Source organism: Amblyomma mixtum, chromosome 3, assembly GCF_055824585.1.
Source record: "Amblyomma mixtum isolate Tamu chromosome 3, ASM5582458v1, whole genome shotgun sequence".
In the NCBI taxonomy this organism is placed as follows: domain Eukaryota; kingdom Metazoa; phylum Arthropoda; class Arachnida; order Ixodida; family Ixodidae; genus Amblyomma; species Amblyomma mixtum.
The window spans coordinates 288,614,236-288,626,729 of NC_143014.1; the positions used below are offsets into that span (position 1 = coordinate 288,614,236).

A 12,494-nucleotide genomic window follows, 5' to 3' on the forward strand; every position below is an offset into this window, starting at 1 on the left:
AAAGCGGGCCACACGAGAACATATGTTCGCGTAGGTCTAAGTTTAAATGGACCTCTACCGGGTTGAGAATTGATAGAAATGTTAAGAGAATAAAATTATTTATATAAACTCCAATACCGGGGCAACTCAAAGTGCAAGAAAGTTTTGTCTGCACCGGGACGTCGAGCTGTCTCGCGATTATCCTACATCACGGAGATTGCAGATTTAGGCGCCAGCTATGGGCGGAAATAAATACTTTTCGTTCGTTATTCCCTTGTCATTTCCGCACCGTTGAAATGTGTTGGTTGTTTTAGCCTTTTCTGAAATAGTCATGTCAGAATTTTTATTACTGCATATATCTTACTCAGTTTGTACAGAGCCAAACTAGCTACCGTAGCGAAGCTCTCCCAAAGTGCTGTCCCGTACGCCGCCGTTACCGCCGTCGTCGCCATCTTTATTTTGCCGCACTCAAAGTTGTTGCGTTGAAAATCACGGTGTAATACACGAAATGGTAAAGTATTTGAGCAAACTTAGCACGGAAATTTCTTTCAGTTAATAAACTCAGAAATTGAATTTAATACGCAATCTAGGGGCATGTGCTGTAAATGCGGCACCACCACGGCCTGTGCAGCGCCTGGCTGGCCTGACCTGTATGCCTGTAGTTCGTCCATTGCTTTTCGAAGTCGGCGGCGGCGCATGTGAGAGGTAAGTGCTTGTTTCCTGATTTTGGTCTTAGTACGCATTTCTCACCATGCCTAAAATGAAGCACAAATCGTAGCAAGTTCGTGTTAGTAGAAGAATAGCTAAAAAATCATTTTCACTGTTTGAAGGCAGCGGGAATGCGACGGAGCAGCGCGAGCCAGCAACGCGAGTTCTGTTTGAAAACACGTGTGATCGTGGCGCATCACCCGGTTGCGAATCCGCTTTTGTTGGGCGTTCAGAGAAGCAATCCAGTGCACCCAGCGCCGATCTAAGCGTTCCATCCAGTTCTGTAGTGATCGATGGCGCACACGAAACGCAAGGGGCTTGTGTTTTTGTGTTTACGTCTAAGTTAGTGACTGAGCGTTGCAACGATTAGAACAGCGAAGACAGTATTGTGGATACAAAGTATTGGAATGTCTGACATTGCAGCGATTAGCAAAGTAACAATTCTTGCGTATGCAGCGTGTTGTCGTTGTGTGTGACTGTGCCTGAAGAGCGGCAAATTTTGTATATTCTTCATAGTGTGTGACTTATGTAATTCCAACAGTCTTCTTTATAAAGTGCTGCTTTTACCTGGTTTATCTTGGGCATGCCAACACTTGTTCAGTCATTGCCTTCGCTGGCTTGGTGAGGTTGATGTCTTTGTTGTTTTGCTTTTGTGTAGTCATATATACTACTTTCCCTTGCTTCCATACTGTCATACAACGTTTGACACGCCTTGGCTCCTGCTTTGCCGTGTAGGGATGTTGCTCAGATGGATTCTGTGTAGTGACCAGCTACTTTTTTCTCTCTTTTTTTTTGCTTTTAATGCTGCACGAACATGATTCTGTGTAGGGACCAGCTACTTTTTTCATTTCTTTTTTTTGCTTTTAATGCTTCACGAACATGATTACCAAAACCCTGTGTAGGGACCAGCTACTTTTTTCCATTTTTTTTTCTTTCAATGCTGCACAAACATGATTACCAAAGCCCGCCGAGTTTTTCTACCTACCCGAGGTTTTTCATGAAATTCTCCCAAGGCAGCTATAACAACCACTTTTGCCTGCCCTTGACTCCTGCAAGTACTTTCCTCATCACTGTTTCATTAAATTAGTGTTTCAGTTCAGTCTTTTGGCTTGAACAACTTTATTCTCCTCAATTTCTTCATTTTTTTCTCTTTAACGTCTTTCCTATTTGAACTAAAATACATAATAAGTGGCCAGCATTAACCAGTGGCCAGCGTTAACGTTTAACCAACTCATTCATGCACTTTTTGATGCCTTGTTGCCTCCAATGTGTTCTATAAGGTGGCCCCTGATAACAGGTGCTCTCATCATCCCGGAAGGGTTCTTTTTGGCTGTGCCTTGTTAATATTTGTGGCATTAACTCTGGCCACATGTGTAACTTCTCTAATATCCAACCTTACCATGATTAGCCCAGCAGTCTTGTGCAGTACTTAAGTTTTTTGTTCACTTGTGTGGGCATGAAAACTGCTCCATGGTATACTTGTCATCAGTTTATGCTTTTTCTTATTTTCACAGCTCACTGGAAGTGGTGAATGAAGAGAAATGGACCAAGCATTTTTGAAATAAAAATTTCAAAAAAGATATTAGCTTGTCAGTTCAAGTTTTTTATATGTGCATGAAGCAACTGCCTAAATTCGAAGGGGTGTTCAAGGTGCATGCATATTTAATGTTCAGTGGGAATAACTGTCATTCTGGACACCCAGAAGACTGAAAGGAGATGTCAGTAAGACATCGCAAGGAAACTTAAAATATGTACTGAAGATGTTGACAGGATATCCTCTCGCCATCTTATTGGGTCTCCCTAGGACATTCTGTGGATTGCCACTTTGTGTCAAAACACCTGTCCAGAGGATGTCCAGTGGACATCATGTGGGTATTAATGGACATCATATGGATATCTGATATCTTCAGGGCGATATCAAGTGGATGTCCAGAGGATACCACCTGGTTATCTGGGATGACCTGTAACTAGAGGTAAGTCCCCTGTATAATTATGTGCTCGAAATATGCGAAGTACTATCAGCTCTGCGAAATAAAGCGAGACACTTGTTGATCGTAGTTTTCAGTTGTTGCATGCGATGCGCAGGGCGATCCACTTACGTGCGAGTCGAAAGGACATACGACCAGGCAACAGTTCGTCAACATTCTACTCCACCTTGGGGGAACCCCCTAAACATTTGACCACCATTGTTCACACTTGCAAGGGCGACCTGCGGGTCGCCTTCTCGCCTGAAACGAAAACTCTCCGGAATAACATTGCTTGCGCGCTTTCGAGAATTTCGTCTGCTTTGACCGCGTCTCCTGCACTCGCGCTCGGTGCGATTCGGAATGCACTACGGCGACCAGGACGATGTCGTGACGGTACTGATGTGCACCGCAGTCGTATAAGCGTCATGATGACAGCGACAGCGGCGCTCTTCTCAAGGCCGGCCTGCCGCCGCCGTCAGAAAAATACGCTAATATTGTTTGTTCGCGTTCATACCAAACCCTGGAGTAGAGCAACGTCAAAAATGAATCATTTTTGAGGATCGTTGGCCAATACCGAGCTGCTGGTAGAAGGGATAACTGCGATGCAAGCATATTTCTTTTCCAAAGCCGCTTTGCTGATGCCCAGTGCTGCTCGCCTGTTGTCACCTGGCTCCGAAGTTAAGGCATCACGGAAATCGATCGCGTCTTTGTTTTATTATGTGACGGTGAACATAGTAAAACGGTGACGCGAGTAGCACCTTTATTACAGCGCTGGCCAGTTCCGAAGTGCCCTCAGCTGCAGCCTCGATGCGAAATGTTTAGGCTTAGCGCCGACTACGGCAGCGAGGGAGCAGCGCAGCTCGTCGCCCGGCGTGGCCGCGGGCGACGTCGTTGCCGAAAGCTCCACTGTCCGCGGACGGCGTCATTGCCAAAAGCTCGACTGTCACGCGGATTAGTTCAGCGGCTTGCGACTCGCAGTCGCAAGGCTGGAAAATCGAGCAGCGAGCGACTTGCCTGCGCGTCGTCTGCCACTTTTTTCTTGGATGGTAGGGACAGACTCACTGGCTCTCCGAAGAGCGCGGCCGCATACTCGCGTGTTCGCGGTAAGAGTGGATCACCGTGTACATACGCTTTGGTTTTTACATTACGGCCTTCGTACTACGTCCTTTTTGCTTCGCCGAGACCGCGTCTGTCAACGCGAAGATTGCGCCTCGCGCGACTCTCCCGTCGCGCGTGCACACAAAGCTAGCAGGGCGTCTGCTACGGCGCCGCCCCGAGTTTCCGCTGCTCGCCGCTGCGGCGCTGGCGTCGCGCTCCCAAACTTGAGCTTGGGTTCCCAATATGTTTTCTTTCTTCCGGCGAAGTTTCGCCACTTCATCGACACTGGCGCTGGGATCAGCGGTCCGGTTCGGATGACGCGGCTGGTATTTTATCTGGCCGCTTGCGGCCAGTGCGTCACCCGCGCAGTGTCTCACCTATATATCTTACACCGTGACCAGTCTCGACTCGCTAAAATAGAGTTCATGCAAACACGCAGTGGTTGAGTTGGGCTGACCTTGCTCAACTCGATCCCCCGACTCGACCCGCCGCTGTCGGCTTCATGCAAACGAGGCTGACGAGGCTACAGAAACGCGATACGGGGTCGTTCATTGCATCGGAGGGGGGGGGGGGTGCTTTTGTGGCGCGGCTTCACGTGACACGTTTCCCGCAGTTTTTATTCTACTCTTTCTTGTTTCTTCATTGCTGTACTTACGTTACAAGAACAGGGTAACCTGAAGCTAATTAATACGTCCGCGTTAGCATGGTTAAAATCGCGGCTGAAAGCTAACGCGAACACGCGGAAACAGCGCGCGCAGTTTTGTCAAAGAACAGGCTACTTTAAAGAGCCGGCGCGGGCGCGCGTGAGTCGGTACTTTTTCCACGTTGGCGTAGACTTCTCCTCCGCTTTACCGCATCCACCCGGAGATAAGACAAAAACGGCGGGAAATGTGTGTCACGCGACGCCGAAAGCCCCCCATCCCCCCTCCGATGCAATGGACAAACCCGTACGGCGTTTCTGTGGCGTCCTCGAGCCGAGAAAAAAAGTGTGTGAACGAATAGAGGGAAGAGGAGAAAAGAAAAAGGAAAAAATCTGGAGGAGGAGGGGTACGGAGCTGCGAGGAGAATTAAGCAAGGCTAGCGAGGAATTTGCCGCCTTATCTGTAGAGGACTGGATAGGGTTACCTCCCAGGGGGGGGGGGGGGGGGGGGAAGAAAAAAAACATGACGACAATTTATGTCTACCATCTGTCCATCACATTATCAGCTCAATGCCGCGAATCGAAACCACGTGCGGCCGCGCCTCGTATGTACCGCAAAGAGCCTTGATATTCCGAGCTGGCCACGTTAACGATACGCCGATGCTAGGACCATTTTGGCGCACGTTTTTCTTTTGTTTTCACTTCACGCCACACTAGTATAGCTGGTTCAGCGGGTTTCTTTTCGTCGCAGGCAGTGCATATAGTGAGTTGTTCCCCGCGAAAACAAAGTGCCGTCTCGATAATGACACCGCTGATAAGAGATGAATGTATACATACCTTGAAAACGAGCAGCACCTCCGTCGTCCGGCCAAGAGATGCTGCTTTGGTTGCTACACAGTTGTAGCACTTGTATTTTCAGTCTCCTTCAGACAATCTTCGTAGGAGCTGCCGCATTATGTGGCACTCCGCTCTGCGTGCAGCGGCTCCAGGGGTGGTATTACTCCACAGGACAATAATGTCCCGAAGAATATAAACCGCCATTTCAGTTTGCGAAAAGCCTGCATGTGTGTGACGCTTCTAATAAGCGTACAGTCGCTCTGCGTAGCGCCGAGCATACACGGAGATACCAAGGCTTTTGCACTTTAGTTGCTCATTTCTAAATTGCGTAGCAGTTCCCGTTTCGAAACAGGAACTATACCTGACTTGCGTAAATCAGACAAAATCGAAAAAAAAATTATCTCGGCCTAACTGCACGTATGTTCGAGCTCAGATTTCGCACAGAGGTTGCGTTTGGTAGTCAATTTTGTTGGTACTTGCCTGATCCCCATCGTCTGCGGCGACGGGGAACCGAAACCGAAAGCCTTCGCCTCAATGGTGCCCGTGGCGTCATCTCGCACCCACCGGAAAAACGAGCCCTCTACCGAGGACGGTGGGGGAGGCTGCGCGGTTTCTTTATTAAAAGGGATTTTCTTCACTACGTTATCAATGTTGGACATAGAGAACACTGATTGCCTAAAATTGCCGCCATTTCAACGAGTTCGGTTTCTGTCTGTCGCTATAAAGCGACACAGAGCGAGCTATAAAGCGACACATCTTCGTTTCGCGCTGTCTGCTTTCGTTTTTCTGTCACCGGTGGCAGCTGTGCTAAGTTGGTTAGCGAATTATCTTTGCTTGGTGCTCTCTTCTGCCAAGCAGCGCAAGATACCACCGAAAATGCGGTTGTACAGCGATCAAGAGAAGGCCATAGCCGTGACTTGGCTATGCGAGTCCAACTCCCTTTGCTTCGTACGGAAGCAGTTCAGGGCGACAGTTCATCGTCGGCCGCCCCATCGCTCGTGTCTGCAAAGATGGCTGGACAAGTTTCAAAGTACGGGGACCGTAGCAAGGGCACGCAGATTCGATGCCGGGAGCTCCCGCGGGGGCAATGGAGGTACCACTGAAGGCGCATTTGAGTCGGATCCAAAGCTGTCATGCAGGCGCGCTGCGCTAATGTTTGGAACCGTAGCCTCGACCGTGAGCCGCGCCCTGAGGAGAAAAGGAATGCGGCCGCATAAAGTTCGTGTGCCGCACGAACTGACCGACGGCGACCTGACGGGGCGGCAGCAGTTCTGCAGCTGCTGACCCTGACCATCTGCAGTTTCTGCTTGTCATCAATGAGGCCGAGTTCCACCTTGAATGTGTGGTGAACAGGAAGAACACACGCATGTGGTCTCGACAGAACCCTGGGTTCGTCATGACACGCCCTGTGCACTCCCCAGGTATGACAGTGTACGTGGCGCGGCATCTGGAGGGAAGGGGTTATTGGACCGTTTTATTTGACGCCACTGCGGACACTAACTTGCTGATGCTGGAAAGTAAGTTCTTACCGGAACTCAGCGCGAACCATATGCAGAAAGAAGTCTGCATTTTTCAACATGACGGCGCACCAGCACATTATTCCGCGAAGGTTCGAGACTGGTTGCATCAAAATTTTCTGCAACGATGGTTGGGTCGCGGATCCCCATATGCCCTGGCCTCATTTTGTGAAATCCATCGTATACAGCGCAGGGAGACTCAGCACTGTTGACGAACTGAAAGTGCGCATTGAGGATGCGTTCACCCAAATTGACGACTCCATATGCGGGAGGATGCCTTGTCAAGCGCATTGAGAAATGCATTGAAGCAAACGGCGGCCACATCGAATGCTGAGCTCAACAAACACTGCCTGAAGCACTGCCCCATAAACGGCCCTCTTCAGGGCCACCCAAGTCCTGTCTGAGTCGAGCTAACTCGTCTGCTGCCATGTTGCCCCTCATCCCCTCATGTCCAGGAACCCACACTATACTATGTTTAGTGTTTTTGTGTCTTCTCGTCGTGTGTAGAATATGATTGGCGATGCTGTCGATCCTGCCTCTTGTGTAGTTTCTACATGCTTGTTTGGAGTCCGTCACTATAATGAGGTTGTGTCCCGTTGAGTTGCCGTGCGATATTGCAATGGCGGCTTCTTCAGCTGCTTCTATGTTTGGGTTGTTTATCGTTGCGCTGGTTATTTCTTGCCCTCCTTCGTCTGTTACAACGGCGATCGTTTTGCGTTGGTATCGGTACTTTGCTGCGTCCGTGTAGACTACGTTGGGATTTTCGCTGAGTTCCCTGGTGAGTGCTCGGACTCTGGCTTGTCGTCTTTCATGATGTAAATTCGGATCCATGTGTCGGGGTATTGGTCTTACCCGGATGTTGTTTCTGTCTTTAATCTGTTCCTTGTCTCTTTGTGTACCTGAAGTCGCAAACCAAACGTCAGGGAATGACGTATTCGTGGGCGGGGCCCAGTCCCAGAGCTGCTTTCTTTATTTTTTCTTGTTGCTCCGCGCGTACGAGTTGAGGGGGGAGAGGAGGAGCGTAATTTTTAATCGTCTATAACTTCGTTATCATTGATGCTAGCTCAAAAATTCTTGCGCTGGGGTGACGAGTGATGGAATGCCTATCTCTCGTCTGCTTTACGTAATCGCAATTAATTTACGGCATTGTCCCTTTAAAAGAACTTTCTTGACTACGTTATCAATGTTGCACATAGACAACATTGTTTGCATTAAATTGCCGCAATTTCAACCAGTTCCGTTTCTGTCTATCGCAATAAAGCGTTTACATCTCGCTTCGCGTCGTAATATGCTTTCGTTTTTCTACCAACGGCTACTATATGACGATGTTGAACTTGAGACAGCAAGCAGCTGCTGTGCCACGCCGTCTGAGTTGTTCATGTTTTGTTCTGGTTTATTTTTAGAGAGGAGGGTGCGGAGCGGCGGGGCTGCGCGGTCTGTCGCCAGACTCAGCACTTTGCACCACAGGCACCTTTGACCCAGTTACCCCCACGTACTCAGATATACTCGAGCAGGGTCAGCGGAAACGCTACCCAGCCCCACACAAAAGGCTCACCAAAGAGGAGGCGGTAGACTAGCTGGCGCAGACTACAAACCGGTACCTACCCACACCTGCACAAACTATACACAAGTTTTTCCCTACACAATATGCAGACGAATGTCCGTGGTGTCAGGGTAAACCTACACTAGAACATGTCACAAGGACCTGCCCTAAGGAAGACTTAGAGCCAAGAATAAACAACCCGATCGAGTGTGATGCAGTGGGAGCACTTGCTGGCCAGCGAGGACGAGGAAGCGCAACGATTCCTCGTGCGCCGAGCCACGATGGCAGCAGTCAGGTGCGGCATCATGGACCAAGGATCGACCACGGCGCCCAGTGACCCGTAAGGGTCAAGAACGCCAATTTATTAACAATAAAGTTTCTTCCATCCGGTTGTCGCACCTAGCCTCACGGCCTCACCCAGCACCCCAGCAGCAGCGTCGGCAGTGTCTCTCCTCCTGGATCGCGGCGCACGTCGGATTTCTTTGCTTGTCACTGCGACAAAGGCACTGCGAGTGGTTTCCGAACTCCCGACAGAAAGAGGCGGCAGAGGTAAATTGAAAACATATGCGTGAAGGCAATGCTCTGGCTCGCGCTTGCCCGAGGGGGTCGCGCGGCGGCTCCGGCTACCGGAAGCGTGCCAGTGACGTCGTGGCTGCCGTAGCTCCAGCGAATGACAATGTGTGGTGGCCTGCCAACGTCATGGGACTAGTGACATCTATTTTCCCGATTTCGGTTTCGAAGTCGGTCACTACGAAGAAACACGGTTTTTAAAAATTCATAATAAATTGCCGGCTCAGTTCCGAAGACTCCTATTTGGTGTGAATGCTTCTTAGCATCATTTACAAACATTTGCAAGTGACTTTTGATTCATTGCATACTCCCTTTAAAGCAACCGCGCAGCCTCCCCCACCCTCCTCGGTAGAAGGTTCGTTTCTCTGGTGGGTGCGAGATGGCGTCACGGATACCATTGCTGGCTGCGAAGTCTCGGTTTTGGTTCTCCGTCGCCGTAGACGATGGGGATTTCCAAATAATTCAGATCGATTCACGCAGGTACCCCGCCTAAATGCAGTATAAAGCAAAGCTGCAAAAATGCAACCTCTGTGCGAAATCTGAGCCCGAACTTTGGTGATCGTGCCGACGTGCGGGGCGAGATGTGTTCAAATTTTCCCGTAGATTTACGGCATTTTCTAACAGTGCAGCGACTTCTTAAGGAACGGCCTCAGCCGCTATGACACGACGCAGAAGAACTAAAATCGGGAGTGCAAGAAAAATTTCGCTAATGGTGACGCATGCCAGAAAGCTTGCTTCAAACAACGGGGAAGTGCCCATTTCACTTTGTACAACTGATTGTGTCCGATTACGTTAGTATCGGCCGAGGCGGCCGTAAGAAGACACCACGCCCAACGTAAATTGTGACCAAGGACGCAGTTTATTGGACGCGCGCCGTTAGCGCCGTGGAACAAACAGCCGATCAAGAAATACATGTAAACACAGACAAGCAAATAGCCAATCCATAAATTTGAAACCGAAAGTAAAAGCAATATACAACATATATTTTTTTTCAATATATGAGGAGAACGCTGGCTTCAGTAGAACAGAAATGCAATCGCTCTGAAATGCACGCTGTGACGTAAAATGAACTAATCTCTCGGCACGGTTGCACATTCCAAGGGATTCTGCCAGCCTTTGCAGGTTTCTCCGCTAGCTGACGAAGTGCTCTCCAGGTGGGGTGAAATCTGGCAACAGCTCCGCATGGGCATCGTCACCATCAGTAGTCTTTCTAGGAACCCTACCATCAGTATTGCTTTTGTTCACGGTGCTTTTCACATTCCAGGAAGTTTAATTATTATTTTCATTATTCGCGTAATTCGCGAATCTTTTCTTTCTCTCTCCGTCCCTATGTTCTGCGAGCTGCTTTTATTCTGACAGCGCATGAGCTTTGGAACCGCGCACATCACACCTCCGAGAGCGGGTGACCGCGTGCTTTCGACGCGCGTGCACGGCAGCCTGGCTTGCGCATTCTCCGGTGGCTGCTCTGCGACTGCCGTAAGGTAAGAGAAAACGCCGTACTTGTAGCTTTCCTATATGTCAAGGTCTCTTTCTTCTCTCTTAGCAAGCGTGACTGACAGCTTCCGCAGGTGCTAATCTCAGCAGCCCGCAGTCAACTTTCGTTCTTTGCATTTTTCCTGCCTTAGAGGTAAGACCGGGATGTGAGCGGCTCTGTAGTGAAAGGCTTGGAGGCAATTATAACACAGTAGCGTTCTCCTCACCTGTGCCGACTTCTTGGCACACACAAGTGCATCTACGGAGAATGCCGTGTTCTTATCTGGAGGATTTAAAAAAATTCCTGTGAGCAAACTACTGGCCTAATCGAGAGCAAACTTAGCATATTAAGGGGTAGCATATTATGGTCTACGTCCTTTGAGACGTAATTAAACGTCGGTACTGGCCTGCGTTTCCTGAAATTAAAAAAAAAAACTGCTGTCAGCTGCAAGTAAAGCTGTCGCAGACGCGAGAAAAGCAGCTGCTTTGACAGGGCGCGCCATCTGCCCGAAGGCGAGGCAAATGACATCCCGGCTCAGTGGATGGGAGGGTAGCGCTCTGGCTTCGAAGATAATGCTCGTCTGCTCGTCGAAATGAATGCGACAAGAAAGAGCTGTCGCTAATACTCGCCTTCCGGCAGATGGCGTGCCCTGTTAAAGCAGCTGCTTGGCTCTCGTCTGCGACAGCTTTACTCGCAGTTGACAGCAGGAAATGCAGGCAAGTACCAACGTTTAATTATGTCTCAAAGAATGTAGACCATAATATTGTAACGGAAAATAGGGCGACAGGTCGCTAACCAGCAGAAAACAGCAGCCAGCCAGCCAGCGCGAGACACTTCAACGTCTTCGAAGACACTTCAGTGCCACCTGAGAACACCAGGTGGCATTACTCCCTCTCCCAAAAAAAGAAAAACATAAAAGCGGGGTTGCAGTACGGGCAGTGGAAAGAGAAAAAAAAAAACAGCACAAGCACACAAAAATGTACAAGGGAGGTGGGTGAAGGTGTCCCACGCGAATACTAGCGGAACACTGAGCGTACTATCCATTACCGCGTGAAGTACGGTTTCATGCGGACAACGTGCACAACCTCAGAGCGGAATGGGCGACGCTGAGGCTGCACAGTCCCGTCAGGAAGAACTTCGTAGGTCACTTCTGTGACGCGGCGCAAAACTCTGTACAGTCCAAAGTAACGGCACATCAGTTTTTCAGACAAGCCTGGGCGGCATACCGCGGTCCACACCCAAACTTGGTCACCCGGATGGTATTCGACGTGCCCATGACGGAGGTTGTAGCGGCGCGCATCCGTGCTCTGCTGCTGCTGAATGTGGATATGGGCAAGTTGACGTGCTTCCTCGGTGCGCTGAGCGAACTGCTCTGCGTCTGGTGTGAGTGGGTGGTCATCAGTGCAGCATGGAAGCATTGCATTCAGCATCGTCTGAACGTCACGTCGGTAGACCAGACGAAATGGTGTAAATCGGGTCGTCTCCTGGGTGGCCGTGTTGTAAGCATATGTGACGTACGGGAGAATCTCGTCCCAGGTTTTGTGCTGCGAGTCTATGTACATTGCGATCATGTCGGTGATCGTTCTACATGCTACCCCGTGAGCGAAGTTTGCTCTAAATTAGGCCAGTAGTTTGCTCACAGGAATTTTTTTTAAATCCTCCAGATAAAAACGGAATTCTCTGTACTCAGTGCTGCCAACCCTAGGGATCTTTCCCTAGATCTAGAGAATTTGGACATTGTTTAGGAGAAAATGAATTTTTTGTTTAATCTAGGGAAATTTCATTTGTCGCAGAGTTTTTTTTAAATTTTCTCTCTCAAATTGGAAAGACAGTACAAGCTTTTCATTGTTTTTTTTCACTACAACTGATGGAGGCCCGCACAACGCCGCGTGCTCGAGTAAAGCCTGTTTCACATGCAAGTGAAAACACTTTGTTGCTGTGGCGCAAAAGCTGCTTAAAGCCATCGCGGCAGCTCCAGGAGTCAGAGCGGCGATGTTCCAATAAGTTACAAATTTTTCGCCACTCTGCGCTGCTCAAATTTCAGTCGCTTGCATACGTGTGACCCAGCCTTTACATGGATGTAGTCTGTTGTATATGGTCCCTGATGCGGCCAGTAGCACCCGCTGCTGTGATCTTGCACGCCACCGCGCATTCCCTCAAC

The 12,494-nt window shown here is 49.4% G+C and overlaps 1 long non-coding RNA gene across 1 annotated transcript; it reads left to right on the forward strand.

Annotated features, from left to right (window-relative positions):
- Window positions 1–417: 417 nt before the first annotated feature.
- LOC149355110 (uncharacterized) lies at window positions 418–2,269 on the forward strand. Its single transcript, XR_016289698.1, has 3 exons — window positions 418–490; window positions 570–684; window positions 2,202–2,269. It is a non-coding gene; the product is annotated as an uncharacterized LOC149355110 (long non-coding RNA).
- The last annotated feature ends 10,225 nt before the right edge of the window (window positions 2,270–12,494 follow it).